This window comes from Spea bombifrons, chromosome 4, assembly GCF_027358695.1.
Source record: "Spea bombifrons isolate aSpeBom1 chromosome 4, aSpeBom1.2.pri, whole genome shotgun sequence".
Lineage (NCBI taxonomy): Eukaryota > Metazoa > Chordata > Amphibia > Anura > Pelobatidae > Spea > Spea bombifrons.
In genome coordinates, this window is record NC_071090.1 from 34,421,046 (window position 1) to 34,448,849 (window position 27,804).

Sequence of the window (27,804 nt, forward strand, 5' to 3'; positions counted from 1 at the left end):
TGCTTGTCTTCAGCAAACTGCAGGCTTTCTTGTGCATCATCTTTAGAAGAGGCTTCCTTCCTTCTGAGCACTGACAGGCTGACCCCCCACCTCTTCAACCTCTGCAGCAATATTGGCAGCACTCATACGTCTATTTCCCAATGACAACATCTGGATATGACGCTGAGCACGTGCACTCAACTTTTTTTTTTATCGACCATGGCGAGGCCTGTTCTGAGTTGAACCTGTCCTATAAAACTGCTGTATGGTCTTGCCCACCGTGCTACAGCTCAGTTTTAGGGTATTTTTTATAGCCTAGGCGACCTTTATGAAGAGCAACAATTCTTTTTTCAGATCCTCAGAGAGTTCTTTGCCATGAGGTGCCATGTTGAACTTCCAGTGACCAGTATGAGAGAGTGTTAGAGCGATAACACGAAAATTAACACACCTGCTCACCATTCACACTTGAGACCTTGTATTACTAATGAGTCACATGACACCAGGGAGGGGAAATGACTAATTGGGCCCAATTTGGCCATTTCCACTTAGGGGTGTACTCACTTTTGTTGCCAAGGTTTAGACATTAATGGCTGTGTGTTGAGTTATTTTGAGCGGACAGCAAATTTACACTGTTATACAGGCTGTACACTCACTACTTTACATTGTAGCAGAGTGTCATTTCTTCAGTGTTGTCACATGAAAAGATATAACATAGTTATAAAAATGTGAGGGGTGTGAATATCTATATTTACACACACACATTGAGTGTATATGTAGCTTTTTATAATTGCCCCCCTTACTTTGGTCCCTGTCCCCCCATGTGCCCCCCTAAATATGAAAGCTGGAGATGCCACTGGTGATGTGAGGCTTGCTTCATTCCATGAAGCTCCCACCACACAGTTTTTGTGCTGATATTGTTACTAAATGCTTCCAATAATACCACTTACAGCTGACCGTGGAATATGTAGCAGGGATGAAATTTCAAAACCCTTATTGCAAAGGTGGCATCCTATCACAGCACCAAGCTTGAATTCACTAGGCTCTTCAGAACGACCCATTTTTTCACAAATGTTTCTAAATGCAGTTTGCATGGGCTTGATTGTATACACCTGTGGCAGTGGGTCTGATTGAAACATCTGAATTCAATAATTTAGAGTTGCGTCCAAATACTTTTGTAGTAAGTGTGTATAATTTGTGCAAGTGTGTTTACATATGTGTGTCAGAGTTTATGTTGGAAGGGGGGGCAAGAGAGAAAAAAGACACAGACAATTGTTTGGGGGCAATTATGGCACAGGCCAGCTATTTTCCCACCAGAGCCCTGTGGTTTCCAGTTACGCCCCTGGGTAATACATTCAATCTACAGAACTGGTGAAATGGTTTAGAGGGTCCGGTTAAGCATCTATTTCCATATTCTTTTTCCAAGAAATTCACTAACAAAAACCCCAGAACAATCCATTAAAAAAGCAGAGGACTCTATTGAGATAGTAACACCGCTACTCTTGGCCTCAGGGCTAATTTCAAAAGATATACTGGGAGAGGCATAACCTTAAACACCTTGCTCAACTGAGGAAGACAAACATGATCTGAAAAAATCTTCAAAGAGACAAAGTGTCCTGGGAATTTTAAAGGCAGCTTGTTCACAAAAGTTTAGGAAACAATGCCAGTATTCAGTCATGTATATGTCATGTATATGTTCACGTAGATATGTTTTCTGTTCCTTTTCAATAAAGGAGAAATTCAGGGAATGGGCAGAACAACAAACATCTTACATAGCAATTTATTGTAAATAATGAATTAAAAAATGATACTAAATATTCAATTAAACTCAAAAAAGGGTAGCAAATTACTCCAATTAATAAATCCTAAGATATTTGAACTTTCTCAGAAGTACTCCGAGAGTTATGTGAATGTAAGGTATTAAAATGATTAGCTGGCAAAAATGAATACAGCTACATTACTCGGAAGAAGAACATTATATTTGTATGCAAGGGGTGGTCCAAAAGTGGTTGACAATATAGCTGCTTATACGTGCTTTTACATGGGACATCTGTTCACTAGGCAGAACCTAAAAGATTCTGTTGTTCTGTAGTGACTGGAGTAACAGGAGAGTAGTAGCTCTACCAAGGAGTACAATGATGATGAACATACCTGGGAACTTCTGGGCCGCTGCCCGCTGACGTTAATGGGAGTTCCTGCTGATGTCGAGGGAGTTCCCGCTGACATTGGGGGCATTCCCGCCGACGGCAGTGAGGAAACATTCCCATTTAAAGGGTAAATGGGTGGGGATGATGAGTGAACATTTAATAGTGACACATGCTAGTTAAATCCAAAGTAGCAGACTCGGCTTAAGGCAGTATTGGGGATAGCAGGTTTATTATAAAATGTTTTTTTTTATTCTTTTGTGGAGCATACAGGGAGGGTGAGAATGGAGGCACTGGACAATTTACCAAAATTTTGTTTTCACCTTATGCACTGACAAGGCTAAAAGTATTCTTTTATATTTTAACATTGAGTGGGACCTTTCTAACACAGTCAAGAAAACAATTCATTCAGGTATTTTGTCATCATCTGGCTATTAGTGATATGTTTTCACTTTTTGCGATTCTCAGCCATGTTTGGTCCTTATAAAATAACAAAGATAATTAGTGACAGAGCTAAAAAAAAAAAAATAAAGTAGTGGGGAAAAAAAAATTGTAGCAAAGATATACTTCCCAAAACGTTTGTTTCACAGATGGTGTAAGTTCTCAAGAATCCTAGGTAGCTGAAAGAAAAAAGAAACAAAAAACAAGTAACTCTATGGTGTAGTATGCACAATAACAAGTGGTATATGTGATAGCGTATAGGTGAGACTCTTACACTTTGCAGGTCAATGTCTGGCCTCTTTGTATTTCATTTCTTTACAATGCAACTTGCAGGTGTTCCTGACAGCGTGCATGAAACCATATTATGTAAACACATAACATGCCATACCAAAAATGTAATTTATATGCTCACCTGTCCATGTGTGTTACAATACATAGGGAGAACCACAAGATCTTTGCACACGAGAATAGATAACATTTCCGAAATATCCAAAAAATTATGACAAACACAGCGTATCAACCCACTTTATAAAATATCACAATAGTGAACCTATTTAGCACAGTTAATTCCATATAGGGTTTTTTGACATCCCATTCTAAATACTTATACATTGATATGTAGTTGTTCCCTCCTTTGGAGCTATGATAACTTCCACTCTTCTGGAAAGGCTTTCCACAAGATTTTGGAGTGTTTCTGGGGGAAATTTTGCCCATTCATCCAGTAGAGCATTTGTGAGGTCAGGCACTAATCTTGGATGAGAAGGCCTGGCTCACAAGTTGTCAGACAGGTCAGGCCTTTGTGCATGCCAGTCAAGTTCTTCCACAGCAAACTCATCAAACCATACCTTTACCGACCTTGCTTTGTGCAATGGGGCACAGTTATGCTGGAATAGAAAAGTGCCTTCCTCAAAGTTGGAAGCATAACACTGTTTAAAATGTCTTATTGTGCTGAAGCATTAAAAATTACCTTAACTGGAATTAAGGGGCCTAGCCCAACCCGTGAAAAACAGCCCCAAAGCTTTATTTCTCCTCCACCAAACATTACAGTTGGCGCAATACAGTCAAGTAGGTAATGTTTCCTGATATCTGACACACCCATACTACCAAACATAGAAGCATGATTTGTCACTCCACAGAACACATTTTCACTGATCCAGAGTCCAGTTGCGGTGTGCTTTACACCACTCGATCCAACGCTTGACATTGTACTTGGTGATGCGAGGCTTGCATATAGCTGCTTAGGCATGATAACACATTCTATGAAGCTCCCTTCACACAGTTTTTGTGCTATTAATACCAGTGGAAGTTCAGAACTTTGTGATCCCGCTTTGTGACTTTACATGGTCTTTCGGTTTGTGGCGGAGTTACTGTTGTTCCCAAATGCTTACATTTTCCAATAATACCACTTACAGTTGACCGTGGAATATTTAGCAGGGATGAAATTTCATAAACTGACTTATTGCAAAGGTGCCATCCTATCACAGGACCACGCTTGAATTCATTGAGCTCTTCAGACCCATTTTTTTCACAAATGTTTGTAAATGCAGACTGCATTACTATATGCTTGATTGTATACACATGTGGCAATGGGTCTGATTGAAACACCTGAATTCAATAATAAAGAGTTCCCAATACTCTTAATTACGTTTGTCCATATAGTGTAGCCTTTCCACTTTATTGAATTGCCTTACGTTCTAGATGATGCCATTTAAGTTAAATAAGCACATATCCATTTCTGGTTTTCCTTCAGAAGTATCTGCTAACATAGTGTTCAAGGGTCCTTCAATATATATTATACAATTTAAGATTTAAAAAAAAGTAAAATTTACTTATGGGCAATGGCACTGGTGTTAAAAAAAAAGTGTCTTCATTTTTTCCAAGGGCAGTTTTATTCTTTTTATGATTCAAAAACTGTGGAAATGCAAAAATGTTTCACAAAGCTTCATGCTTCAAAGATCAGACCATTTTAATGTGTTCTTCGATTTTTAAGTAGTTGTCAGATAAAATGTAATTTATTGGATTTCTATTTTAATCTATATTGTAAATTACACTTAATTGTTTCTGAATTATATAGATCATTGAAAAACTGTGTGTAACATCTGATTAATGCCAATGTAATTTGAGAGTTATTATATTGGAATTTTAGGTAATGTCTATCCAGTGTTAGCATATTAGTGCACTATACAGTATATCTTTTCTCATTTGCCAATCAGGTTTCTGGTCCTCTAAAATGTCACATTTTCTATGAATTGATTTTTTACACTTTTTTGGTTGTATCTATTAATTGAGCTCCTTTATACTGTTAGGTAAGAATGGCCTTATTTAAATTCAAGGCAACTGTGGACATAAAGCACCCTGACACAAAAACTAATGTGAAACTTGTTATAAGTGGGATATAGACCTGAAATGGATATAAATGAGGAGCGTGTTCAATGAACACATGTTGCCTGCCTATCTATAATGTCACCCTCTAGTCATGTATTGCCAATGGCACTGCTTTGTACTGCTGCTTGGTATATTGTACACTGTGATATATATCTATGTGTTCGAACTATATTTTATATGTGACTAATGACTATTACAACAGCATATATTATTCCCCTCTAGGTGGAATATGACTGATTTTGTAGAAATTGTAAAACAATATAAGAAAACCCTGAAGTCATTGGTGTGTGTGTGTTTTTTTACCTTGCAGTTCTTCGTGACCTGGCTGACATTGATTTGGGGACCTGGTTCCAGCTGTGGCACCACCTGGCGAAGGAGTGGAGTGTGGCCAGACCAGTTCATGGACCCAGGGTCCTCCCAACCACCTCAGCCCCTACGCGGATGTGATCCCCAGCTCTCAACCTGCATGCCGTTCGTCTGCTGCAGGGTACTGCAGGACGTCGCAAGGTCACGGAAGCGGCCTGCTTCCCAGGAGCGTGGGACACGTGGCAGGCAGTGGCACAGTCCTCCAGCCTGGTGAGTTTTTGGTGACCTCTCCTTTCTCCTTACTTTGTTCCCTATTTCTTTTCCTTCATCTCTTTCTGGGTTAATGGTGGGTTCTGGGTTGTTAGAGGGTACGACTGGGAGTGATTGGAGTTGTAATTGGGTGGATGTGTTGGAAGGTTTGAAGTAATTTATTTGATTGTGTGGGCCAGGTCAGGCTTCAGGTGTTACTGGTCCTCAGTTGCCTAATGCTGTTTGGGACTTACCTGGTTTCTGGCTAGCTCAGACTCGGTAGGGGATACATCGGCTGAGGCGGCTCCTCTTGTCAGTAAGGATAAGAAGGTGCAATGTTTATCTGATTTTGCTGCTGGGGGGCCCATCTTAGAAACAAAGTTAAGGAATATGGAAGGGGAGTATGTTGAAATGTTTTCATTGTTATTGTTAGAATGGTGCTTAGAAAAAAAGTGGAAAAAGAGGAAAATCGAGGAATCAGCTTTATTCTGTTATCAGGATAGTATCGGTAAAGCCCAAAGGAACTATGAGGGCGTGGGATGGCTGATGTATGACAAACAATTTTGTCAGCGTAAGGCTGTTCGACCGTCTTTGTGGTGGGATCAGAAAGAGATTGTGCAGTGGTTGAAGGTTATGATTCCCTCCAGGTCCGGATGCCGGGGGAGGCAAGAAGTGGGGAAAAAGGGCATATGCTGGCAGTTGAACAACGATCAGTGCTTGTGGGGAAGTGGTTGCATGTACTGGCAGGACTGTAGGGGCTGCAGCAGCAGCCATTCCTACTCCAAATATTTAAAAAAGGATAAGCAGCCCAAACCAGAACCTGTTAGTAAAGGGAGTGTCCTCAGTGATCGTAGACGCGATGCTTCCTTGGCTTTGTGAACACCCTGAAAGGGAGACGGCTGTTTTGTTGAGGAGGGTTTTTTGTTAAGGTTTAAGATTCTGTTTGTTGGTGAGGCTAGTTGTTTTGTTGCTACGAATTTGAAATCTGATGCATCCTCAGGTTGTTACGGATAAGATTCGGAAGGAGGTGGAGTTGTGGCGGCTAGCTAAGACGATTACGTTGGTGTAGTGGCAGTCTTTATTGGGCAAATTAAATTTTGCCTGCAGAATCATGCCCATGGGTAGGGTGTTTTGTAGGCATTTGTTTATGGTGACAGCTGGGGTGTGATTGCCTCATCATTTCGTCCTCTTGACTCGTGAACTAAGCAAGGATCTTAAGGTTTGGGATTTGTTTATATCCTGTTACAACGGTCACAGATGGGTCATGAGTCAGGTAGCCCGGTCTTTGGCACCTTCTACCCTTTAAGCCTATACAAAGTACCGGCAGGAATGGGAGTCATCTTTACGGGAGGTTGGTGGTCCTGCTTCTCGTGAGGGTAGGCTGTCGGTTTTGTTATATGTGGTAGGCACGGAATATGCACAAGGGGGTTTTCTTGCAACTAATAATAATCACCTTGCAGCTTTAGATTTTTATTTTAAGATGCAGGGGATGTGGATTTGATGAATGATTTCTTGGTTTCTCAGGCTATGAAGGGTTATCGGCGGGGTCTGAGGAGATTGGATAGTTGGCGGCATGTCACATTTTATTTATTGGGTTATTTGTGTGGCTATTTGTCCCAGGTTTGTTTTTCTGAATATGAGGTTGTTCTATTTCGGCATAGTTTTGCTTTGGCCTTTTTTGGCCCTTTAACATTGGCGAATTGGTGAGCGACAGTAAGAAGGCAAAACGGGAGTTGCAAAGGGAAGATGTTTTGTTACGTGTACGCTCTGTTTCTATCTTGACTCGTCATTCCAAGACTGATCAGTTCGGCTTTGCCTGTTTGAGTTGGAGGGGTCCGAGTTGTGCGCGTTAATTTTTGACTGTTCGGTCACCTGAGGATGGCTCCCTGTCGGTCCACGAGAATGGGAGTTCGCTCTTTCGCTTTCAGTTCCTGGTGGTTTTCAGTAAGTGCTTGCTGGCATGTGCTTTAAACTCGAAGAATTTCTTCACACATCCGGATTGGTGCCACCACCCAGGCGGCTATGTGGGGACTGGGTAAGGAAACTATAAGGCGCATAGGGAGATGGGAGTCAGGGGGTTTTCAGAGCTATGTGAGATCCCACCTTGTATGATGTGTTTGTTTTCTGTTGTGTTCATCTTGCTTGGTACTGCCTAGTGTGGATCCTAGGCCATTCTTATGTTTACTGGGCGGAGCGTAGGGCTGGTATTCATCCTCATGGACGGCTTTTAGGCTTGGATTCAGAGTTTTTTCTGAAGTTGACTTCCATGTGGTTAACCATGGTACCCCGCACATTTTGGTGATTCACACAGGTGGGTATGACCTGTGTTCCAGGCCGGCCAGGAAAATCATAAAGTGTGATTGTCTGCGACTTTGGGATCATTTTCCTGGGTTGCTTTTAGTTTGGTCAGAGATTACCCCTTGGATGTTTTGGAGGGGTGCAAGGTTATTTGTTGATATTGATAGGGCTTGGCATAGAGTAAACCATGTGGTTTCTCATTTTGTGGCTCAGCATGGGGGCTTGGTAGTGAAACACATGCATATTGAGTCTGATCCGATGGGTTTGTTTGCCCGGGATGGTGTTCATTTGAATGTTGCAGGTATGGACCTATGGTATCTTGAGGAGGGGCAGGATTGGAGCGGGCAGTTGCTGTGTTTTAAACAAGTTGTTGTCCGAAAAGATTGAATAAAATGACATTTGATAAATAACTGTCTCGGCCTCTCCTAAATCCAATCCTGCGTGTGTCTTATGCATTATTGTGGGTATGGGAAATTGGAGGTGGTGTGAACCTCCTCGGTATGGGAAGTGCAAGTGTCATATGCAGTCCTTGAACAACATACCGTATTTGTCCGAACATAGGCCGCACCTTTTCCCCCCACTTTAAGTCTTTAAAGTGGGTATGTGACCTATATTCGTGGTTTAGTGCAGGAATGCGCAATTCGTATCGCCCGACCCCCGGGACATGCAGCTCAGGGCGCCGGACAGGCAGCAGGGTTAGGATCCAGATCCCCCGCAGCGATGCAGGGGACCTGGATCCTACTTTCCGGCAGCCGTGGAAATCTACGCGATGCGCTGAGACAACTTGATGATTGATTGATGGTTGATTACGCTCACATCGCCGCGATGTACTTAAACAACCGGAAGTTGTCCGTCGGTCCCGCTAGACACCAGGGAGACTGCATTGGTAAGTCGGGGGGCCATATCTAGGGAGCAGAGTGGCAGCATATCTCGGGGGGGCAGACTGACAGCATATCTCAGGGGGGCAGAGTTACAGCATATCTGGGGGAGCACAGTGGCAGCATATGTGGGGGGGCAGAGTGGCATATCTGCTGGAGCAGAGTGGCATATCTGGGGGCAGAGGGGCATATCTGGGGGCAGAGGGGCATATCTATAAGTAAGGTGCATTAAATTGGCAATTGGTTTTCTGTTTGTATGTAACATATGTTGACTAACTGTTAGTTAGAATATTGTTTTACTATTCCACTAATGTGTATTTTTTGTAAAAATCTAAATTTTTCTTTAACCCCTAACGACCTTTGATGGTTCAGGGCCGCCACGCAAAAACGGTCACTTAACGACCTTTGACAGTCCTGAACCATCATTAAATTAAATAAGCTTAAGAAGTGATCAACAATCACTTTCCTCGCTTAAACGGCGTTTAATCTCATGCATTAAAGGGTTAAAATACCAGCATTTGAAATACTTTGGGGTGTCTTTCAAAAATATATGGTTTGATGGGGTAAATTGAAGTAGCCGGCTTCAAAGATGTTCCAAAGGGGAATTACGTATGTCCCAAAAGTAGCCTTTTACCAGCCAAATAATCTGACAAACCTTTGACAGTGACATTTATATATTTAATATTTATATTTATAACTAAATTACAATTCGTGTGAAAAAAATAATTAGAAAAAATTACTATTACAAAGTTTGACAAAGTGTGGTTGTATAATTAGTGCAAAAGTGTGGTTGTATAATTAGTGGAAAAGATTAAAATACCAGCATTTGAAATACCCTGGGGTGTCTGTTTTTCAAAAATATATGGTTTGATGGGGATAAATTGAGTTAACCGGCTCCAAAGATGTTCCAAAGAGGAGATGGAGGCAGAATGAGCAGATTTGAAAAAAAAAAAGGTTTGGAAATCATAAAACGCTACTTGTACTTAATGCCCAGTAACTTACAAAAAACAGCAAACTTTGTAAACTCAGGACAAATAGTAGAATCTAATTAGCTAGTTTTTTTTTACTTCCTTTTGTAGGTGAGTAAAAGATGTTTCAAAGAAAAGTCATAAAAGGTGTTTTTTTTTCAAATGTTCACCATGTTTTATTATTTTTTTATAGTAAATAAGATGATATGATAAAAATAATGGTATCTGAAGAAATCCTATCTTATCCTGAAAAAAACAATATATAACATATGTGGGTACACTAAATGGATGAGGAGAAAATTACAGCTGAACACAAGCACTACAAAAATGTTAAAACAGCCTCGGTCCCAAAGGGTAGAAAAATAAAAAATGAGCCCGGTCCTTAAGGGGTTAAAAAAGCACCTAACTTTTAGGGTGCGGCCTATAATCGAGCCAATACGGTATATAGCATATGTACTACTATAACATTAATGTGTATTATCATTTCAATAAAGGGGTATCAGTAGTAGTACATTCAATCTACAAAACTGGTGAAATGGTTAAGAGGGTCCGGTTAAGCATCTATTTCCATATTCTATTTCCAAGTAATTCACTAAAACAGACAGAACAATCCAGCAGAAGAAGCAGAGGACTCCACTGAGATAGTAACACCACTATTCTTGGCTTCAGGGCTAATTTCAAAAGAGACACTGGGAAAGGCATAACCTTAAAACACTTTGCTCAACTGAGGAAGACAAACATGAAAAAAATCAAAAGGAGACAAAGTGTCCTGGGAACTCACATAAGCTTATGAAACAATCACAGTAGTCATTCGTGTATGCGTCATGTATGTGTTCTTGTTTAATGTATTCTATAATGTAAATAAAGGAGAAAGAGAATGGGCACAACAAAAGACATCTTATATAATAATTTATTGTAAATATTACATTAAGAAATTATACCAAATATTGAATTTAACTCAAAATTGTCCATGTTAATTTATATGTTTATACCCAAATGTAACAGTAAGTCATCTATAAACCCTATCTTTGTTTTTAGCTACAGTTGCACGTGTTTAAAAAAAGAAGTGGCTGGCTTTTGGTTCCATAAAGCCTTCTGAAAATATATATCAATCTAACTATACATTCATAAAACATTTGCACATTTTGATTGGTTAGGAAAATAATGTATACTTTGATGTACAGCGCTACAGAATCTGCTGGCACTAAATAAATACATTGTATGAATGCCTTACAATGACAATAGGTGGTAATATCTTCATCCTCTATATAGACATTTTGCAGCTTCTGGTAGATAAATCTAAATATATGGGGAAAAAATAAACAACAATAATAGTACAATATGTAAACATCAAAAGAAAAAATAATAGGGTATCAGATCCACTCACAAACAAGCTGGATAAAGTAGGCTCGTCAAGGATTCAATAGGATTTAATGGCTTCTAAAATCTATAAAAACAAGGTTGTTTTGTCTTCACATTCACATTATTTTCTTCCTTTATTCCTGGTTTCACGTGGTGTTATGGCTTATTCCAATAGCCATTATACTAGCACTACAGAACAAAGATTCCAAAAAATTAATATACTAGTATTTACCTCAAATAATGAGGACACATACTCATCTGCCAAACTTTTCAATCATTTAGAAAGATTGGCTGAAAAAGAAATTAAAAAGTGGTGGGAAATAACTTTTTTAGACTATTATATTAAAAATAATTTAATTCCTAGTTTAAGAATTCAGAAATATCCAGCGTTTGGTCAGGATAATGAAGAATTTATGGCTAAGTGGAATAATATTTTGGAAAAATGTTCAGTGGCTCTGATGAAGATCCTAATTGAAATACAACAACAGCATCTAAATGAAATTGAGATTAATATTAGACATACAGAAGAAGAAATACAAAAGAAATTTGATTCGTCCGACATAGAGAAGAAAAATTAAATCCTCAAAGAAAAAATTTCAAAAATAGAGGAATCTATTATAGAGAATAAAGAGAAAAAGAGAGACAAAGAAGATTATAAAAGGGCAACACATAAAATACCCCTAAAAAACAAGACACTTCTATATATAAAGAGAGAACACATTTGGGAACACAATTAAATAGGAAAACACATGTAAACAATAGGACCTCTTTAAATAGTTATGAGAGAGGTTACAAACACCACCAATCTAGAGAAAAAAGACATCCCTATCATTCTGATAGACAGCACATTGAGGTTTCACAACCCCTGATGAAATTTAATAAGGCAAGGATAGACAGTCAATTTGGAGGTAACAAACAGGGAGCGAACCCGAAGGAAGGGACCAATAGACACACCACCCCATATCCCTATGTTGAAAACCAAGAACAGGTTTTCCACGTTTCTCCATTCGCCCCTAAAGAGACGCAAAACAACAAGAGGGCTAGAGGACATAGAGGACAGGGACACAGATTAAAAGTAACAACTAAAACACCCACCAAAGACATCATAAACATTTCTCAAACCCCCCTAGATCCAACAGAAATTTCATTATTGGCAAAAGGTTTAAAATGTGCACCTAATAAGGGCCCTAATGGTTTTAATCTCTTTATTGACACTCAAAAATTTCTTAGAAAACTTACCTTCAAGCGTTTCTTTTTGAAAAAAGAATCAACGCATGTTGAAAATAAAGACAAGATTACACCAGACCCTTATATCCACACGTCATTTAGGCCCAAATCTAAATTTTTCCCAGAACAGGAAAAAAGTAAATATATACAAGTTTTTTCAGATATGCTGCTTCGAGAATTCGAAAAAATTGAATCAAGTAAAAAATGAAAATTCAATATATCCAAAAAGGAACAAGAGTCTCTAAAGAAGCGGAAAGATAAAAAACAAATAGTAGTAAAACCCGCTGATAAAGGTGGAGCAATAGTTATTATGGATAGGACATACTATATAAAAGAAGCTTATCGCATCTTGGGAGATGAGGTCACCTATCAAAAATTGCCGGGGAATCCAACAAAATCTTTTCAAACAGAAATTATGAGATTACTACAAGAAAGCAAAGATAATAAGGTTCTAAATGTACATGAATACAACTTTTTGAAAACAGATTCGCCTAAGGTTGCAATCTTCTATTTTTTACCGAAAATCCACAAAAGCATCACTTCACCTCCTGGTAGACCCATTATCAGTGGGATTAATTCCCTTACTAGTAACACCTCTCAGTATGTAGACTCTTTTTTACAAAGGTATGTACGCCTTATTCCATCGTACATTCAAGATACAAAACATATACTTAATATTTTACAAAATATAAAACGGCAGCCGGGCTATCTGTGGGCGACTATAGACGTGTCTTCTCTCTACACCGTTATTCCTCATAATTTAGGAATAGAGGCCATATGGAAGGTTCTGCAAAGGGACGTTGAGATGGATTTTTTGCAAAGCCAATTTATTTTGAATTGTATAGACTTCATCCTTAAACACAATTTCTTTTGGTTTGAACACACATTTTACTTACAACTCTGTGGCACCACCATGGGGACCAAATTTGCACCAAGCTATGCCAATTTATATGTGGCCGACTGGGAAGCCGATTCTATCTGGTCCCATAATCCGTTTGGTGCAAATTTCGTCCTCTGGCGTCGCTACATTGACGACGTATTAATTATTTGGAAGGGCTCGATAGGCGAACTAAATGAGTTTTTAAAGTATGTTAATGAAAATCAACACAATTTACAATTTACATCCTGTATCAACCAAAAGGAGATACATTTTTTGGCTCTCACACTCTATACACAGGGTGATAAAATGCAGTCCAAAACATACTTTAAATCCACCGATGGGAATAGCTACATTGATTTTTCAAGTTGCCATCATCCCCAGTGGTTACAAAACATACCAAAGGGGCAATTAGCCCTAATACGTAGAAATTGCACAGAAGATGTTGATTTTTTCACTCAAATCCAATCACTAATCGAGTTTAAAGAGAGGAAGTATCCTGACGAGCTATTACAGAGTAGGTTCAAAGCCATAAAAGAAAAGAAAAGGGATTTTTTCTTGAAAGATAAAAAACATAAATCAGATAAGACATTCGATTTCGCATTTTTAACGAAATATAACGACAAGGCTTTTGACATTAAAAAGGCGATCGCCAAGTGCTGGCCTATTCTAAAACAAGATAGTATTTTGAAAGACTATCTTCCAGAAAAAACAAAAGATCATCTATCATCTATATAAACCATCTATAAGAAATCAGAACATTTTAAATCAATTTTGGCCCCAAGTGTCTTACCTGAGATAAAAGAAATTAAAGACAATGATAAATCTTTATTCAAGAAAAGTCCAGGTTTCTTTAGATGTGGAAAATGTAAACCCTGCACATTGTGCTATCGACAAAATAAAAAAATCATCAAGTTTACATGTACAAACACTAAAAAAGAATACACAATTAAGCACTTTATACATTATAAGTCTAAAAACGTCATATATCTAGTTTTCAAAAATATATGGTTTGATGGGGTAAATTGAAGTAGCTGGCTTCAAAGATGTTCCAAAGGGGAGATAGAGGCAGAATGACCAAATGACCACCTGAATTACGCATGTCCCAAAAGTAGCCTTTTACCAGCCAAATAATCTGACAAACCTTTGACAGTGACATATACCAGGACCATTATATTTAGAACTCAATTGCAATTCGTGTGAAAAAATAATAAAAAAAAATTACTATTACAAAGTTTGACAAAGTGTGGTTGTATAATTAGTGCTTGGAAAGGGTTAAAATACCAGCATTTAAAATACCCTGGGGTGTCTATTTTTCAAAAATATATGGTTTGATGGGGATAAATTGAATTGACCGTCTCCAAAGATGTTCCAAAAAGGAGATGGAGGCAGAATGACCAGATTTGGAAAAAAAATAAAAAAAAGGTTTGGAAATCCTAAAACGCTACTTGTACTTATTGCCCTGTAACTTACAAAAAACAGCAAAAAAAACCATAAAAATATTGGGTATTTCTAAACTCAGGACAAATGTAGAATCTAATTAGCTATTTTTTTTACTTCCTTTTGTAGCTGAGTAAAAGATGTTTCAAAGAAAAGTCATAAAAGGTGTTTTTTTTTTCAAATGTTCACCATGTTTTATTATTTTTTTTAAAGTAAATAAGATGATATGATAAAAATAATGGTATCTGAAGAAATCCCATCTTGTCCTGAAAAAAACAATATATAACATATGTGGGTAAACTAAATGGATGAGGAGAAAATTAAAGCAGAACACAAGCACTACAAAAATGTTAAAACAGCCTCGGTCCCAAAGGGTAGAAACAGCCCGGTCCTTAAGGGGTTAAAAAAGCATCTAACTTTTAGGGTGCGGCCTATAATCGAGCCAATACGCTATATAGCATATGTACTACTATAACATTAATGTGTATTATCATTTCAATAAAGGGGTATCAGTAGTAGTAGTAGTAGTAGTAAGCATCTATTTCCATATTCTATTTCCAAGTAATTCACTAAAACAGACAGAACAATCCAGCAGAAGAAGCAGAGGACTCCACTGAGATAGTAACACCACTATTCTTGGCTTCAGGGCTAATTTCAAAAGAGACACTGGGAAAGGCATAACCTTAAAACACTTTGCTCAAATGAGGAAGACAAACATGAAAAAAATCAAAAGGAGACAAAGTGTCCTGGGAACTCACATAAGCTTATGAAACAGTCACAGTAGTCATTCGTGTATGCGTCATGTATGTGTTCTTGTTTAATGTATTCTATAATGTAAATAAAGGAGAAAGAGAATGGGCACAACAAAAGACATCTTATATAACAATTTATTGTAAATATTACATTAAGAAATTATACCAAATATTGAATCAAATCAAAATTGTCCATGTTAATTTATATGTTTATACCCAAATGTAGCATTTACAGTAAGTCATCTATAAACCCTATCTTTGTTTTTAGCTACAGCTGCACGTGTTTAAAAAAAAAAGTGGCTGGCTTTGGGTTCCATAAAGCCTTCTGAAAATATATATCAATCTAACTATACATTCATAAAACATTTGCACATTTTGATTGGTTAGGAAAATAATGTATACTTTGATGTACAGCGCTACAGAATCTGCTGGCACTAAATAAATACATTGTATGAATGCCTTACAATGACGATAGGTGGTAATATCTTCATCCTTTATATAGACATTTTGCAGCTTCTGGTAGATAAATCTAAAGTATAATTAAAATGTGTTAACAATTCTCTAATGCAAGAATCTATTTTTTTCTACAGGAGTTGATGTGAAATTGTGGAAAATCATGCAGTTTTCATGGCAACTAACATGGAAACAAAATCATACCAACTCTAGTCTTTAGCATAGCTGGGCTGTAGGCAGGACTGACACAGCCTTGATACATTCCAGTAAATATAACAATTTTATTTGGCGTGCTTCGTTCTCCATGATTGAGGGGGGGCTTTCTGCTTTTGATCCTTGCTCACCACTACTGCCTCCCCTGTTGCACCACCTACAACAGGACTACAGTGCCCTCACTTTACCAGTCTTGTGTGTTATTGTTGAGGGACAAGCTGTCCAAGGCAGCTTGACAAACCATCAACTTCTCCTCTGACATATAATCCACCACAAGTGCACAGCATGCCTTTCTTTCACGGATGGCATATTGGTGGCTGCCCAAATATTTGGAGGAGAGTATCACTGTAGCTGATGTAGGCACACCGGGTAACAGGAGGGGCAGAACCAGGACAAAACAAGGCAGCAGAGTTATATCAAGGGTATGGATGAGCAGCACACATCAGCTCACATTTTGACCGCTCTTAGGAAGATGCTGGTGCAGTGGATTAGACCACAGGGAGGGAAAATAGTAGAAATGGGAATAGTGGAGACTGGCAGGGCAGCAAACATTATTAAAGCTGTTAGAGATGGGGACTTTGTGGGTTTGCATTGTGCAGCACATATACTGTACTTGGTGGCAAGGGCAGCTATTCCAACTGACATACAGTGTACGCTGTCAAAACTGAATAGTGGGGTAAGATTGCTGGGCACTTTCACAGCAGGGTGAAGGTAAGTCAGCAGCTATAGGAGGATCAGCAAAAGGCAGGCTTATTCCATCATTGTGTACGTCACATCGTAGTCACCCTGGACATGATGGAATAGATCCTAGAGCAACGGTGAGCTTTTCACTCCATGTCCTCTGAGTAGAACATTGGGATATCCAGCCCATTCAGCAGAGAGGAATGGGCATTAATGGGCAGGTGGTGACTTTCCTGAAGCCATTCAGGGATGTCACCGGGAATTTAACCCAGAGCACTGTTACTTTGGGCCAGGTTGTCCCCTTTCTTACCTACCTTAAACAAAACATGAATACATTCCTTGAATAAAACTAGGTCTTTCCGGGTGACAGGTTACATGTAAAGTTTAGGAAGCTGATAAGCTGGCTGATAGAGGAGCTGACAATTCACATGCAAGCCATAAAGGACATTCCAAAGTATATGCCAAAACCTGAAGGGACATGTTTGTCCATGGCATCATTATCTCCTGCCTTGACTATTGTAACCCTGCCTTATCTGGTCTCCCTTGTACCTAATCTTGCCCCTCTACAATCCACCATGAATGCTGCTACCAGTCTTATTTTCCTCTCCATCCCTTTACTTACACCTCTTGCCTCTGTCTCTTCGGTTGTTGCCTGTGGAGTATTGTGAGTATTTTCACCAGAGTGTCAACACTTCTTTTCTTCAAGAACTTTATTATATTTTCCATGTACTACAAGCCACATTTTCAAATAAGGAGGCGTATATTTAAGCATGAAATATGAAATGTTTAGGAATTCTTGAAAAAAACATGTAAATGAGAAACAGGTTTCTACCACTTGAAGTTCAGGGACAGAACATTACTGGATACTGTGATGGAGTTCTTCTAACCCACCCAAAGATGAGTAGGGAAAATTTTAATGTCTCAAAATCAGATATGCTACATAGTTATATAGGCTGAAAAAAGACATGCGTCCATCAAGTTCAGCCTTTCCTATATCTGTTAATTTGTTGCTGTTGATCCAACAGCAACAAATTAACAGATATAGGAAAGGCTGAACTTGATGGATGCATGTCTTTTTTCAGCCTATATAACGATGTAACTATTGCTTATGTGAGGCATGTGGAAGTAGGTGTAAGATTATTATTTTTTATAAAAATATTGATAGTGGGAACATGTTAAACAGAATAAAAAGTTAAGTGGGGTTCAGGGAGCACTAAGTCATAGGTTGTGGTGTTGGTGTCTATGTCTAATGTTGTTAAAAAACTATTACTATGCTTCAAACAGATCTCTGATTTGTGCATAAAAATAGGTTCTTTTTGTCTTCATTGTGAAAAAATTGAAGTTGAAACAATTAAAAATGTTTACATTGTACAAAATCAACAAATTTAAAAGTGTATCATTGTCAAAGCTGCCAACAGAGTGTATGTGTGGTTTGGACAAAAGTCAAAAATGTTTGCCTCCATAAGCCGCATTTGATGATGTAACAGTGTCTTCACAATATAAATCGTATGTCTAGGAAAGCTAGTTTTGCAGATCTCCACCTAACAGGTCGAGTTGCAGACTTTGATAACTACAGGCATAATGAAATTTACACCCGCCATTTTGCTGTTAGGGCTTAGTCTCTGCAGTGCATATGTTCCAGGTAAGCTTAAACCAACATACTGGTCAAAATAGGCGATATATTGTATACATTAATAATTTTGATCAGTATTATAAATTATATACAATTAATAAACTTTACTCTGTAGCAGATGCAGACTTTCAGCCAAATCGATCATGCCTTGAGAAAGCATTGCAGGTGAAGTATCAATCTCAATAACTTCTTCATTGTAGAAGACAATAAAGGTTTACCAAATTTTCTTTTGGGGGTGTTGGGGGAATTTGCTTTACACACAGAAAATCATATTAGATAATTATACATTTCCTACTTCTCTACAACTTGGTAGGTAGCAAACATGAAAAAATAATGGGAAGTGGAGCTTACTTAATAGGACTTGGTAGTGTCTCTCTGGAGTCATACAAGTCAAAATAATAATTTTATCAGTTTCATCCAAAACTCTTTATCTAGTCAATATATACAATTATATACATATACACGAGCAACATGGGCAATTATGTTGAATGTTCCTTTACAATGTGCTTGCTTTACATGATAAAATGTGGTGATTTTTTTATATAATCATAGACTTCTAAATCAGTGGACCTTTTATTTCCTCTACAGACCGTGCCAGAACTCCTCCAAAGTCTGACAAAACTCCTTTGCAAGTATCAACATGCAAAGGTTAGTTTCTTGATTTTATCTGTTTTATAATGACTAACAAAATGGTAAATCTATGAGCGCCTAAACTTTAATATGTAATGGTTGGTTAACTGGGTTATTTATAACATTAAACAAAACATTATCGTGTTATTAGAATGTGTGATGTTTTAACATTCATTGACAACTAGCCTCTCATATTCAAATCTATTATTTGTACAACCCTGTGGAATATGATGGCGCTATATAAAACAAAATATAATAATAATAATGATAATAATATCAAAACCCACTTGCATCGTTTTACAAACAACCATAATGCAGCTTCCAGATATTATGAATACATAAAAAAATGTATCTGGGTTATTTCAGAAATCCCAAAATGTTCTGCTATCACTGTATCAAAACTATAACAGACAATGCAATATATAGTAGTTTTTTTTTTAATCAAGCTGATTATTGCCTTGGCTTTACAGGACACAAACAATGACAAACTATTCCAAGAAGTATATGAAGACCTCAAAGTTCTTTTGGTAAGATAAAACCTACCTTAATAAACTTCTGATCTTATTTAACATCATGCCTCTTCATTACAAGTTCCACTAAAAGCTGCTCATAGACTGTATATTTTAATTTATATATTAGACTTGCGCATTCAGATTTGTAAAAATTTTTATTTTAACAAAATTTGCCAATTTCATCAATTTGAAATTGAGGAGGGACCCTCACGAAAAAAAATTAAAACTAAGCAGGCAGTTATGAATTGACATTAGAATTTTGTTGTTTGTTCCACTCACTTTAACTCCTGCTCTCTTACAGTCTTTCTCAAGCCCTTTAACACTCTCATTCATACTCTGTCATGCTCCCTCTCATTGTCTTTCTCTACCAGTTGGCATACATTCTCCTATTCAAATTGGAAATTCAATAAAAAAGCTATTTATTGTACATTGTGTTAATTAATTGAACAGTTTAACTTAAAACATTTTTATATTGATGTTTACTTAACTTTACAGGAAAAGGTTGGATGTACTATTGATGATCTCATAGATATAAATGCGGTAAGAATTTTATTTTTAATGTTTTAATTTATATCCTCAATTAAAACATATGAAATAATATGACTATACAGCAAATTATACTTATTATATTCCTGGTCTGGGTAGTCAAAGAGAATAATTGGGTAATGGGCAAACCTTCCCTAGCGCCATCCTTTGTGGCTTGGAGATGTCCCTGCTAGTGATTTCTGCCGCGCACCCCTCAGCATTAGTATGCAGACAACCCCTTCAATGGGAAGAGCAAAACATGCCAACACATTTTTGTAAGCACTAATAGCACAGGAAAATTTTAAACCATATACACATGTGATATGTTATGATGAATATCCTTTTTGCTGATCAAGAGATGATAGTGTGAGCAGCAAACTGTAGTACGCTGTATACATAAATGTGAACGGGTGGGAGAGGAAAAGTTTGCAGGGAAGTTGTCGTATCCCTCCTCTTTACATAAGAATGGATCAGAAGGAAAAACAGTGCAACAAAAGGCACAGAAAATATTTGTTGCAGTTCTCATTGCTAGTCATTATGGTGGGCCATTTGCACAGATGTTGCTTGGTTTAACACTAAACCTAGTCACTACGGCAGTAACGTATTCTGGCCTAGGCCAACTAGACCCCTGGTGCAAAATTGAAGGACAGAATGCCCTCTTGGGTAATCTGGCTCCCCAGTGTAAGGCTGCTCAATGGGGCAGTTACAAGGAAGACCCATGGTCCCCCAAACCAGCCCTTTCACAGGATGGCAGCCCTGAAGGGGGCAGCCGGGGGCACTGCCACAAGTAAAATACACTACTGTAGTATGTACGTTTGTCTTAGTTAAAGAGCACCTTTGGATTTAGTGAATAGACTCCATAGTCTGTTATATATATATACGCCAAATATGGGAATTACATTTTGATTTGTATAATTATTTGTTCAGCAATACTTCATCTGGATCGTTATGTAATTTGAATTCCATTTAACTAAATCTAGGAGTCACTTACTGAACATCTTGGGGAAGTTCTAGAACATCTTATTGATGACATATTAAAACCACTTTTGGTAAGTTGATTTCCTATTGTTTCATAAAAATAAAATATTTGTAGCATAAACACTTATTATATACTGAATATGCAGCATGTTGTGTGATTTTAAAGAAAGGCATCACACACATTTTAGATCTACATACTACACATATTAGTAAGAAAAAATGTATTAAAACTGCAAATTAAAAGCAATCCTTAAAGATTATGTACAGCAGAGGCTTTTGGTTTTTTTTGCCACAGGTATGTTTTTATGAAATAGGTTTCTTAATCAAATGTTTCACTGATTACAAACTGAAAAAAATGTGTAATTATCAAAATTAAGTTTGTCTAATGCCAATAAACATCTGTTCATTTCTCCATAGGCAGATTTAGGAGTTACAGAAAAACTTTTTCAAGCTGTATGCGCTTTGGTACGTAATTGTTTATTTTGCTGTGAAATATATAAATATATAACATTAATAAAAAAAAAACAAGAACTTGTTTAAAATACTTAAAGTAGGTACATCTGTCATTTGGTCTTGAGTCTCATATTTGATTTATGTTGTTTTTCTCTGGGATTTATTATTTATTTGATATGTGAATAAATGCATTTTGTTTAGTTTATTCACATGGGCTTTTCAATATTTTTACTTATTACACTAGCACAGGACTCGACAAATCCCAGGCGCCAGGTCGCCATGGCGATAGAGAATTTTGTCCTGGTGCCTAGGTGTTTGTCAGCCTGTTACATTCACAAACAATTGCTGCAGGAGTCTGGGCAGACAGCACAGCCACTCCGAGCCCGCCCCCAAGCCTGTGATCACTCCCACGGAGTGATCCTGTAGGCTGAAAACGCGGTTGCAGGAAAACCAGCAATCGCGTTTTCAGCTGCCACAGGCAGCTTCAGGGAAGGGGGTGATGTGTTGATTGGGTGTGGGGACCTGACACAACATCCCCCTGCTGCCTGATCGCTCCATGAGAGCGACAGTGCAGCGTTAACCACTTCGATGCTGCAATTGCGGCATTTAGGGGTTAATTCCCGTTTTGTACGGGGCTCTGCTGCTGGTGGTCTGCCTGGAAGCCCAGGCAGACCAGCAACAGCAAAAACGAGCCCCCACAAGCCCTTTGATGACTCCTGTAGGCATGGAAGCCTACAGCAGTCATCAAAGAGACTCCCCCTGCAATGGCTGGTCTATAGACCAGCAATTGCGTCCCAGCTTCCAGAGGCAGCTTCAGGGACAGGGGAGAGGGTTCGTAGGTCTCCACATGAGTGTGGAGACCAGCCCCAACACCCCCCTGCTGCCTGATCGCTCCCTGAGAGTGCAGCGTTAACCCCTTCAATGCCACAATTGTGTATGACACATTCGTGGCATTGCCGGGTTAACATTTGTCCCCACAAGCTTGTGGGGACTAAATATCATGCAATGCTGTGCTCCAATGGAACATCAGCATTGAAAGAGTAAAAAAAAACCCCAAAAAATAATAATAATTTTTCTTTAAAAAACAGCACTGACCTGAAAGTCCAGGGTGCTTCCAGGTCAAATGCTGTGATTTTAGTAAGTGGGCTGATGATCAGATCACTCCTGACCAACTGTTAGTTTTAAAAAAAAATCCTGGCTCCTAACTTTTTTAGCTGGCGCCTAGATTCACAACAAATTTGTCAAGCCCTGCACTAGCAAATGAATGAAACTGCTACTTCATTAGGATTTTAGCTATGCGTAAACATAATTTATTTTATTAATATTTTCAATGATTGGCAGAAGATAAAGTAATTGGCCTTCACATACACAATAATAATTTTAGAATGTAGTTTGTAAATTCTTTGGAAATAATCAAGACTCAAGAGACTTGGTCAGTTTCTTGAGTCAAATCAGTAGATTCCCTTCATTAGCACATTCATAATTAAAATGATATGCTATATTCCTTATTTATTATTTCAGAAACCTTATATTGTGTCAGTCTTGATTGTAAATTGCTCATTTTGTGTTTTTTTTTCCATTGGTTTACATGTTTATATAATATTACATTTCATTTTCTGAACTACCACATTACTCAAACATCAACTAATTCCTCTCAGTTATTCCTTTGCATGAAATTGTAGTTCTTGTATATCTTATGTTAAGTAAAAGAGTAGAAAAAAGTGGAAATGTGCTGAATAGTAGGGCACATAATGAAATGTCAATATATGAAGGTTATATACATGGTGTAAACAAAATAATAACGTAGTACAACATATTTTTATTACAGTTGGGTGATCTACTTGCCTCAGAATGCGTGGAGAAACTTTTGGCCGTATGTATATCTTGTTTATATATCTTTTTCTGTCACAAAATAACCAACAATTTGTACACCATAATTTCTGTTTGCAAAGTTTGTCAGTTTTTCATATTTACATTTTTTTTTTGAAAATGCCACAACGAGTCTCAGCCCCAGAACGTAAGCCCAGGGAGGATGATTATCATGAAGCTTTTCTGGCTGTAACCTCCCTCTATTGATCTTTAAGCTCACCCTCCATATTGAAAAGGAAGTTAAGACTTTGTTGTTCCAACATATCCTATAGCATCTGGGCAGAGAGAAACATTTGTGGCACCTGAGCCCCCAAGAGTGCAGGTCACCATGGACTTTGTTTTTCTTGCCTGTCTTTATGGTTGGGAAATTACAGGACTAGAGCTTAGTGCACTGTGGTTCATCACTTTAATCTAAACATGCATCATTTGCCTCAGTAAAAACCATGTAGTAGATGAGCTACATTATTCTTATAATTCTACAGAGAGCATTGCACAAGTGCTTGTAGATAATTTTCCTTCTTTATTCTTACAACACTTGCAACATTGAGCTAGAAGCATTCCACTAGAATATATTTTTATCTACACATGGTTAACACATTTTCCATGTGAAATGCGATGCCCCCAAAAGTGACGCCATTATAAATAAACTGTTATAAATAAAACCAGATGTCTAGGAAACTTGACTTTTGAAGTCTGGGTTACATTATTAGTGTGTCTGTTATTGCAACATAAATTTATGTTGTGTACCTAAATGTTTATGTAGTGTATAAATCATAAAAACACCCAAACAGTGTCTAAACTATGTCATACTTTAAGAAGAGATGGTTATGCATTGCTTTTCATTTATTTAATATTTTTTTCCTACAAATTTGTTAATATTTATTTCTATTCTATATGTTGAAAAGTATGCATTCTTTTTACATTGCAGCAAAATGTTCCAAACCTTGTAGATGAACTTCAAGCTATTGCATGTAAAGTAAGTATATATGTCAGTTGACATAAACCAAGGCCCGGGAAAACCAAGTATAACAATGCCTCAGGATCCATTTTCCAGGGTCACATCAGAGTGAGGCATTCACCATTACGTGGCCAGATCTAAAGATACAGCCACTTCAGGATAGTTTGGGGATGCGGTGAGATAGCACTTAGCTTATCAGTCCATAATATAAATGGGATTTATATTTTCATGGTTTCTTTACGCACAGAACAGTGTGAAAGAAGCAACCAGCGACCAATTGAATTATAATTTTGTTATTGAAAGGGTAGTGGTGGTGCAGGGTCTGGATAAAGATGACCTAACAATGACAACGCCAACACATTTAATTGAGCACCATTAGCATCCCGATTATCACTACCTACGCTATTATTTATTATATAAAAATATATTCATTAAAGCTTGTATATTCATACAGATGTAAAGATCATAGAGGAATGAAAAAAGAAAATCGTATTTTGTCATAACAAAACATGATGATTATTTTTTTCAGGCTAACGACCCTGATAGGCTATATCTTGAGCTCTATGATGCCTTAGTAAGTAAATTCAATTAATTGTTTTAAAGCAACTATTTATTTGCATATGTGTTTAAATAAAGAAGATTAACAAAGGCCCTAATTATAGGAAATTGTACAATATCACTAGGTAGATTGCATTTTGTATAATACTTTAGTGAAATAGTAATAAGATCCCAAATTGATGTACTTTCTCCTAAAGAACATTATTAGAAAAGTATTATGCCAGAAAGGAAACCTGTACCAGAATGGCAGCTGCTCCTCAGTGTCTCAAAGTATAAACAGCTTATAATGTAAGTATAGAGTTAGATAAAATAAACAAATGGGACAATTAAAGTAAAAAGTATACAGGCTTGGGTGTGGGTCTCTTGATCTAAATAAACCCAAAACACAATTTGTAAATTGTACATAACTTTTCGGTCTCTGGCATTACATTGTGATATAATACTTACCTGTTGAGATTAAATACAAATACACAATGAACAATTTATTTGCCCGGAGGCAATTTTTGGACCACCCTGTTATTTCTAGTCATGCTCCTGATTTGCACATTTCTAGGTCTGGCTAAGATTATTTTGTTAAAAATGTGACAGTATATGTTTTTTAACCATCCATATTCATCCATGTAAAAATTGACCAATCACCTATATTAGCCAAATTTGAAATTCTCTGTATTCTCTTTTCCCTTTTTAACAGGAGAATCTTGGTTGCGGCCTAGATGAACTGCTAGGAACTCGGGAGGAACTGGTAAGATTTATTTTTCAAAAAAAAAAAAAATACACAGGATTTTTTTTTTTTTGATCCAACAAGATTTTTCTTTAGAATATCAATCCTCTATAAGCTAAAACTATGTTTAAAATGGGAAATTCTTCAAGTAGCATTTAAACAAACAGTTTACAATTAATATTGTATAATATTTAGCCTTGTGCTACAAATCATCACTGGATACCACTGCAATATGTTACAAGGTTATCTTATTTTGATTTGCATAATAGTATATTTGTATTAAACAAGCTTGTAAATACAATATCCTTTTGTTGCCCTGGCATTGGTTTTATGCTTTATAAAAATATCACATGGTGCTTATATATTAGCACATAGAAACATAGAATTACATAGAATTTATTGGACAATAAAAAACATCACCCCATTTAGTCTGCCCATGATTCATTCCATAATGAGTTGAAACCTTGTATTATTCAACTTTTAATGAAAACAGAAACTGTGCCCTGGTGTAATAATATGATTTAATGCTTGATAATTGTACCCATAGCAAGATTATTTGGACAACCAGCAGCAACACTGACGCAGACGTTTATTTTTTCCTTCAGTGAGATTACCATGATTTGGGTGTTGTAATAATAATAATAATAATATAAATATATAAAGCATTATGGACTTTTTTGATATTTTCAGATACTTTATTTTACATATATTATTACTAGCAAAAAAATACACCCTATGAAAAATGGAAGTACGCAAACCTTGAAGTAAAAATGAATGTAGTTAATCTCTTTTATTGCCCCCTCTAACATTCCTATTTTTCAGGAAAACCTTTCTGTAGAAGCTGCCAAGTTAGTGGATAACGCAACACGTGAACTTGTGAGAAAGGTTTTGGTAAGTTTATATGGCATCACTATTTCTTTGTGTATTAAAGGTATTATTGGCCTCCCTCACACTTTACGGCTCTGTAACTTAAGCATTTGTTTTATATATTATATAATATATATATTTTATTTTGTTTCCTAAGTAATAGCTAAGTAGTGAAGCTAAAATGTGTACAAAAAAACATTATACATATATTTAATTGCTATGATCCCTCGCTTTTTGTCATCCCTGTTAATTGTCAGTGTCGTAAAAGTCAGGTTGCGGGATTTATCGGAGAGTGCAAACTTAACAAAAGGGGAGCAATATCTGAAAGGGGTATAAAGCCAAGAAGAGGAAATTTGAATCTAGAAATATATATATATATATATATATATATATATATATATATATATATATATATATATATATCGTATCCATACATTTTCTAATGCAATATTACATACATAATATAGATCTTTAAGAGTATAGTTTAAGGATAACTAGAACACATACTACTCAAAATAACTTTGCCAGTGTGTAGGCCTTTGCTAAGTTGTTGGTTGTTGCATGTTAAATTACATTATAATACTATTCTTATGTTTTCTTAAACATTTTCAATTGTTATTTGTTTAGCAAATCGACTTAATCCAGGCACTTGTAGGTACCCTGCTATGTCCCGTGGTAAGTGTATCATGCTTATGCCCTTTATATAAAGAATTGTACTTTATATAAAGCAACATTTGAAAAAAATAAGTAACAAATAGTAATGCTCTAAACATAAATAGTAGCTTTAAGAAAATATATATAGTCACAGTAAGCCCTAGGTTTAGTGTTAATTATATTTCTGAACCACTGTCCCATTTTCTATTTGGCTGGCCGCCTATTGATACATATGCCAACACTCCAAAGTGGGCTCAGGGCAAGTTGTGGCTTCTACCAAGAGAACTTCCTGCATGCTGTCTAGGTTACCTCTATGGTGGGCTGCAGATGACAAAAGTGATTTCATAGAAAAAATATCTAAATATGGGTATAAAATAGAAAATAAAATTTAAAAGTATTTCTGACCAAGTGAGTGCTTTACACCATTATCATTAAAATATTTCATTATTATGAGATTGCACACAAATGGATGTTTACAGGCAATTGTTTTAGATGCTCCTTAGGAAAACTTTATATTCTTTCCGATCAATGGCCACATTGTACTTTGTTCTGATAAATAAGACAGACCCAGACTTAAGCACCACAATGGGAAATCACTGATCTTTGCTAAATGAGTAGTGGCCTTCAGTATAACATGTATAATAGTTTTGAAGCAGTTAAGAGCAATAATACTATATACTACCGTAACAAAATGATGCAAAGTCAGAACTAGAAACATACATTTGGAATCCAGTGAACAAAATGGTTCATAAAATGAAAAAGATAATTAAAATAGACAAACAGTTATCAGGTTACA

The 27,804-nt window shown here is 37.0% G+C and overlaps 3 long non-coding RNA genes across 4 annotated transcripts in view; 2 read left to right on the forward strand and 1 right to left on the reverse strand.

The window, feature by feature from the left end:
* LOC128490164 (uncharacterized) overlaps positions 1 to 27,804 on the reverse strand; it is a 328,195-nt gene that overhangs the window by 81,291 nt on the left and 219,100 nt on the right. The window lies entirely within an intron of this gene.
* On the forward strand, positions 18,215 to 18,929 carry LOC128490169 (uncharacterized). The gene is made up of 3 exons (XR_008353929.1): positions 18,215 to 18,292; positions 18,399 to 18,448; positions 18,872 to 18,929. It is a non-coding gene; the product is annotated as an uncharacterized LOC128490169 (long non-coding RNA).
* Positions 20,930 to 24,782, forward strand: LOC128490165 (uncharacterized). Its single transcript, XR_008353925.1, has 5 exons — positions 20,930 to 20,999; positions 21,346 to 21,393; positions 23,210 to 23,254; positions 24,179 to 24,226; positions 24,738 to 24,782. It is a non-coding gene; the product is annotated as an uncharacterized LOC128490165 (long non-coding RNA).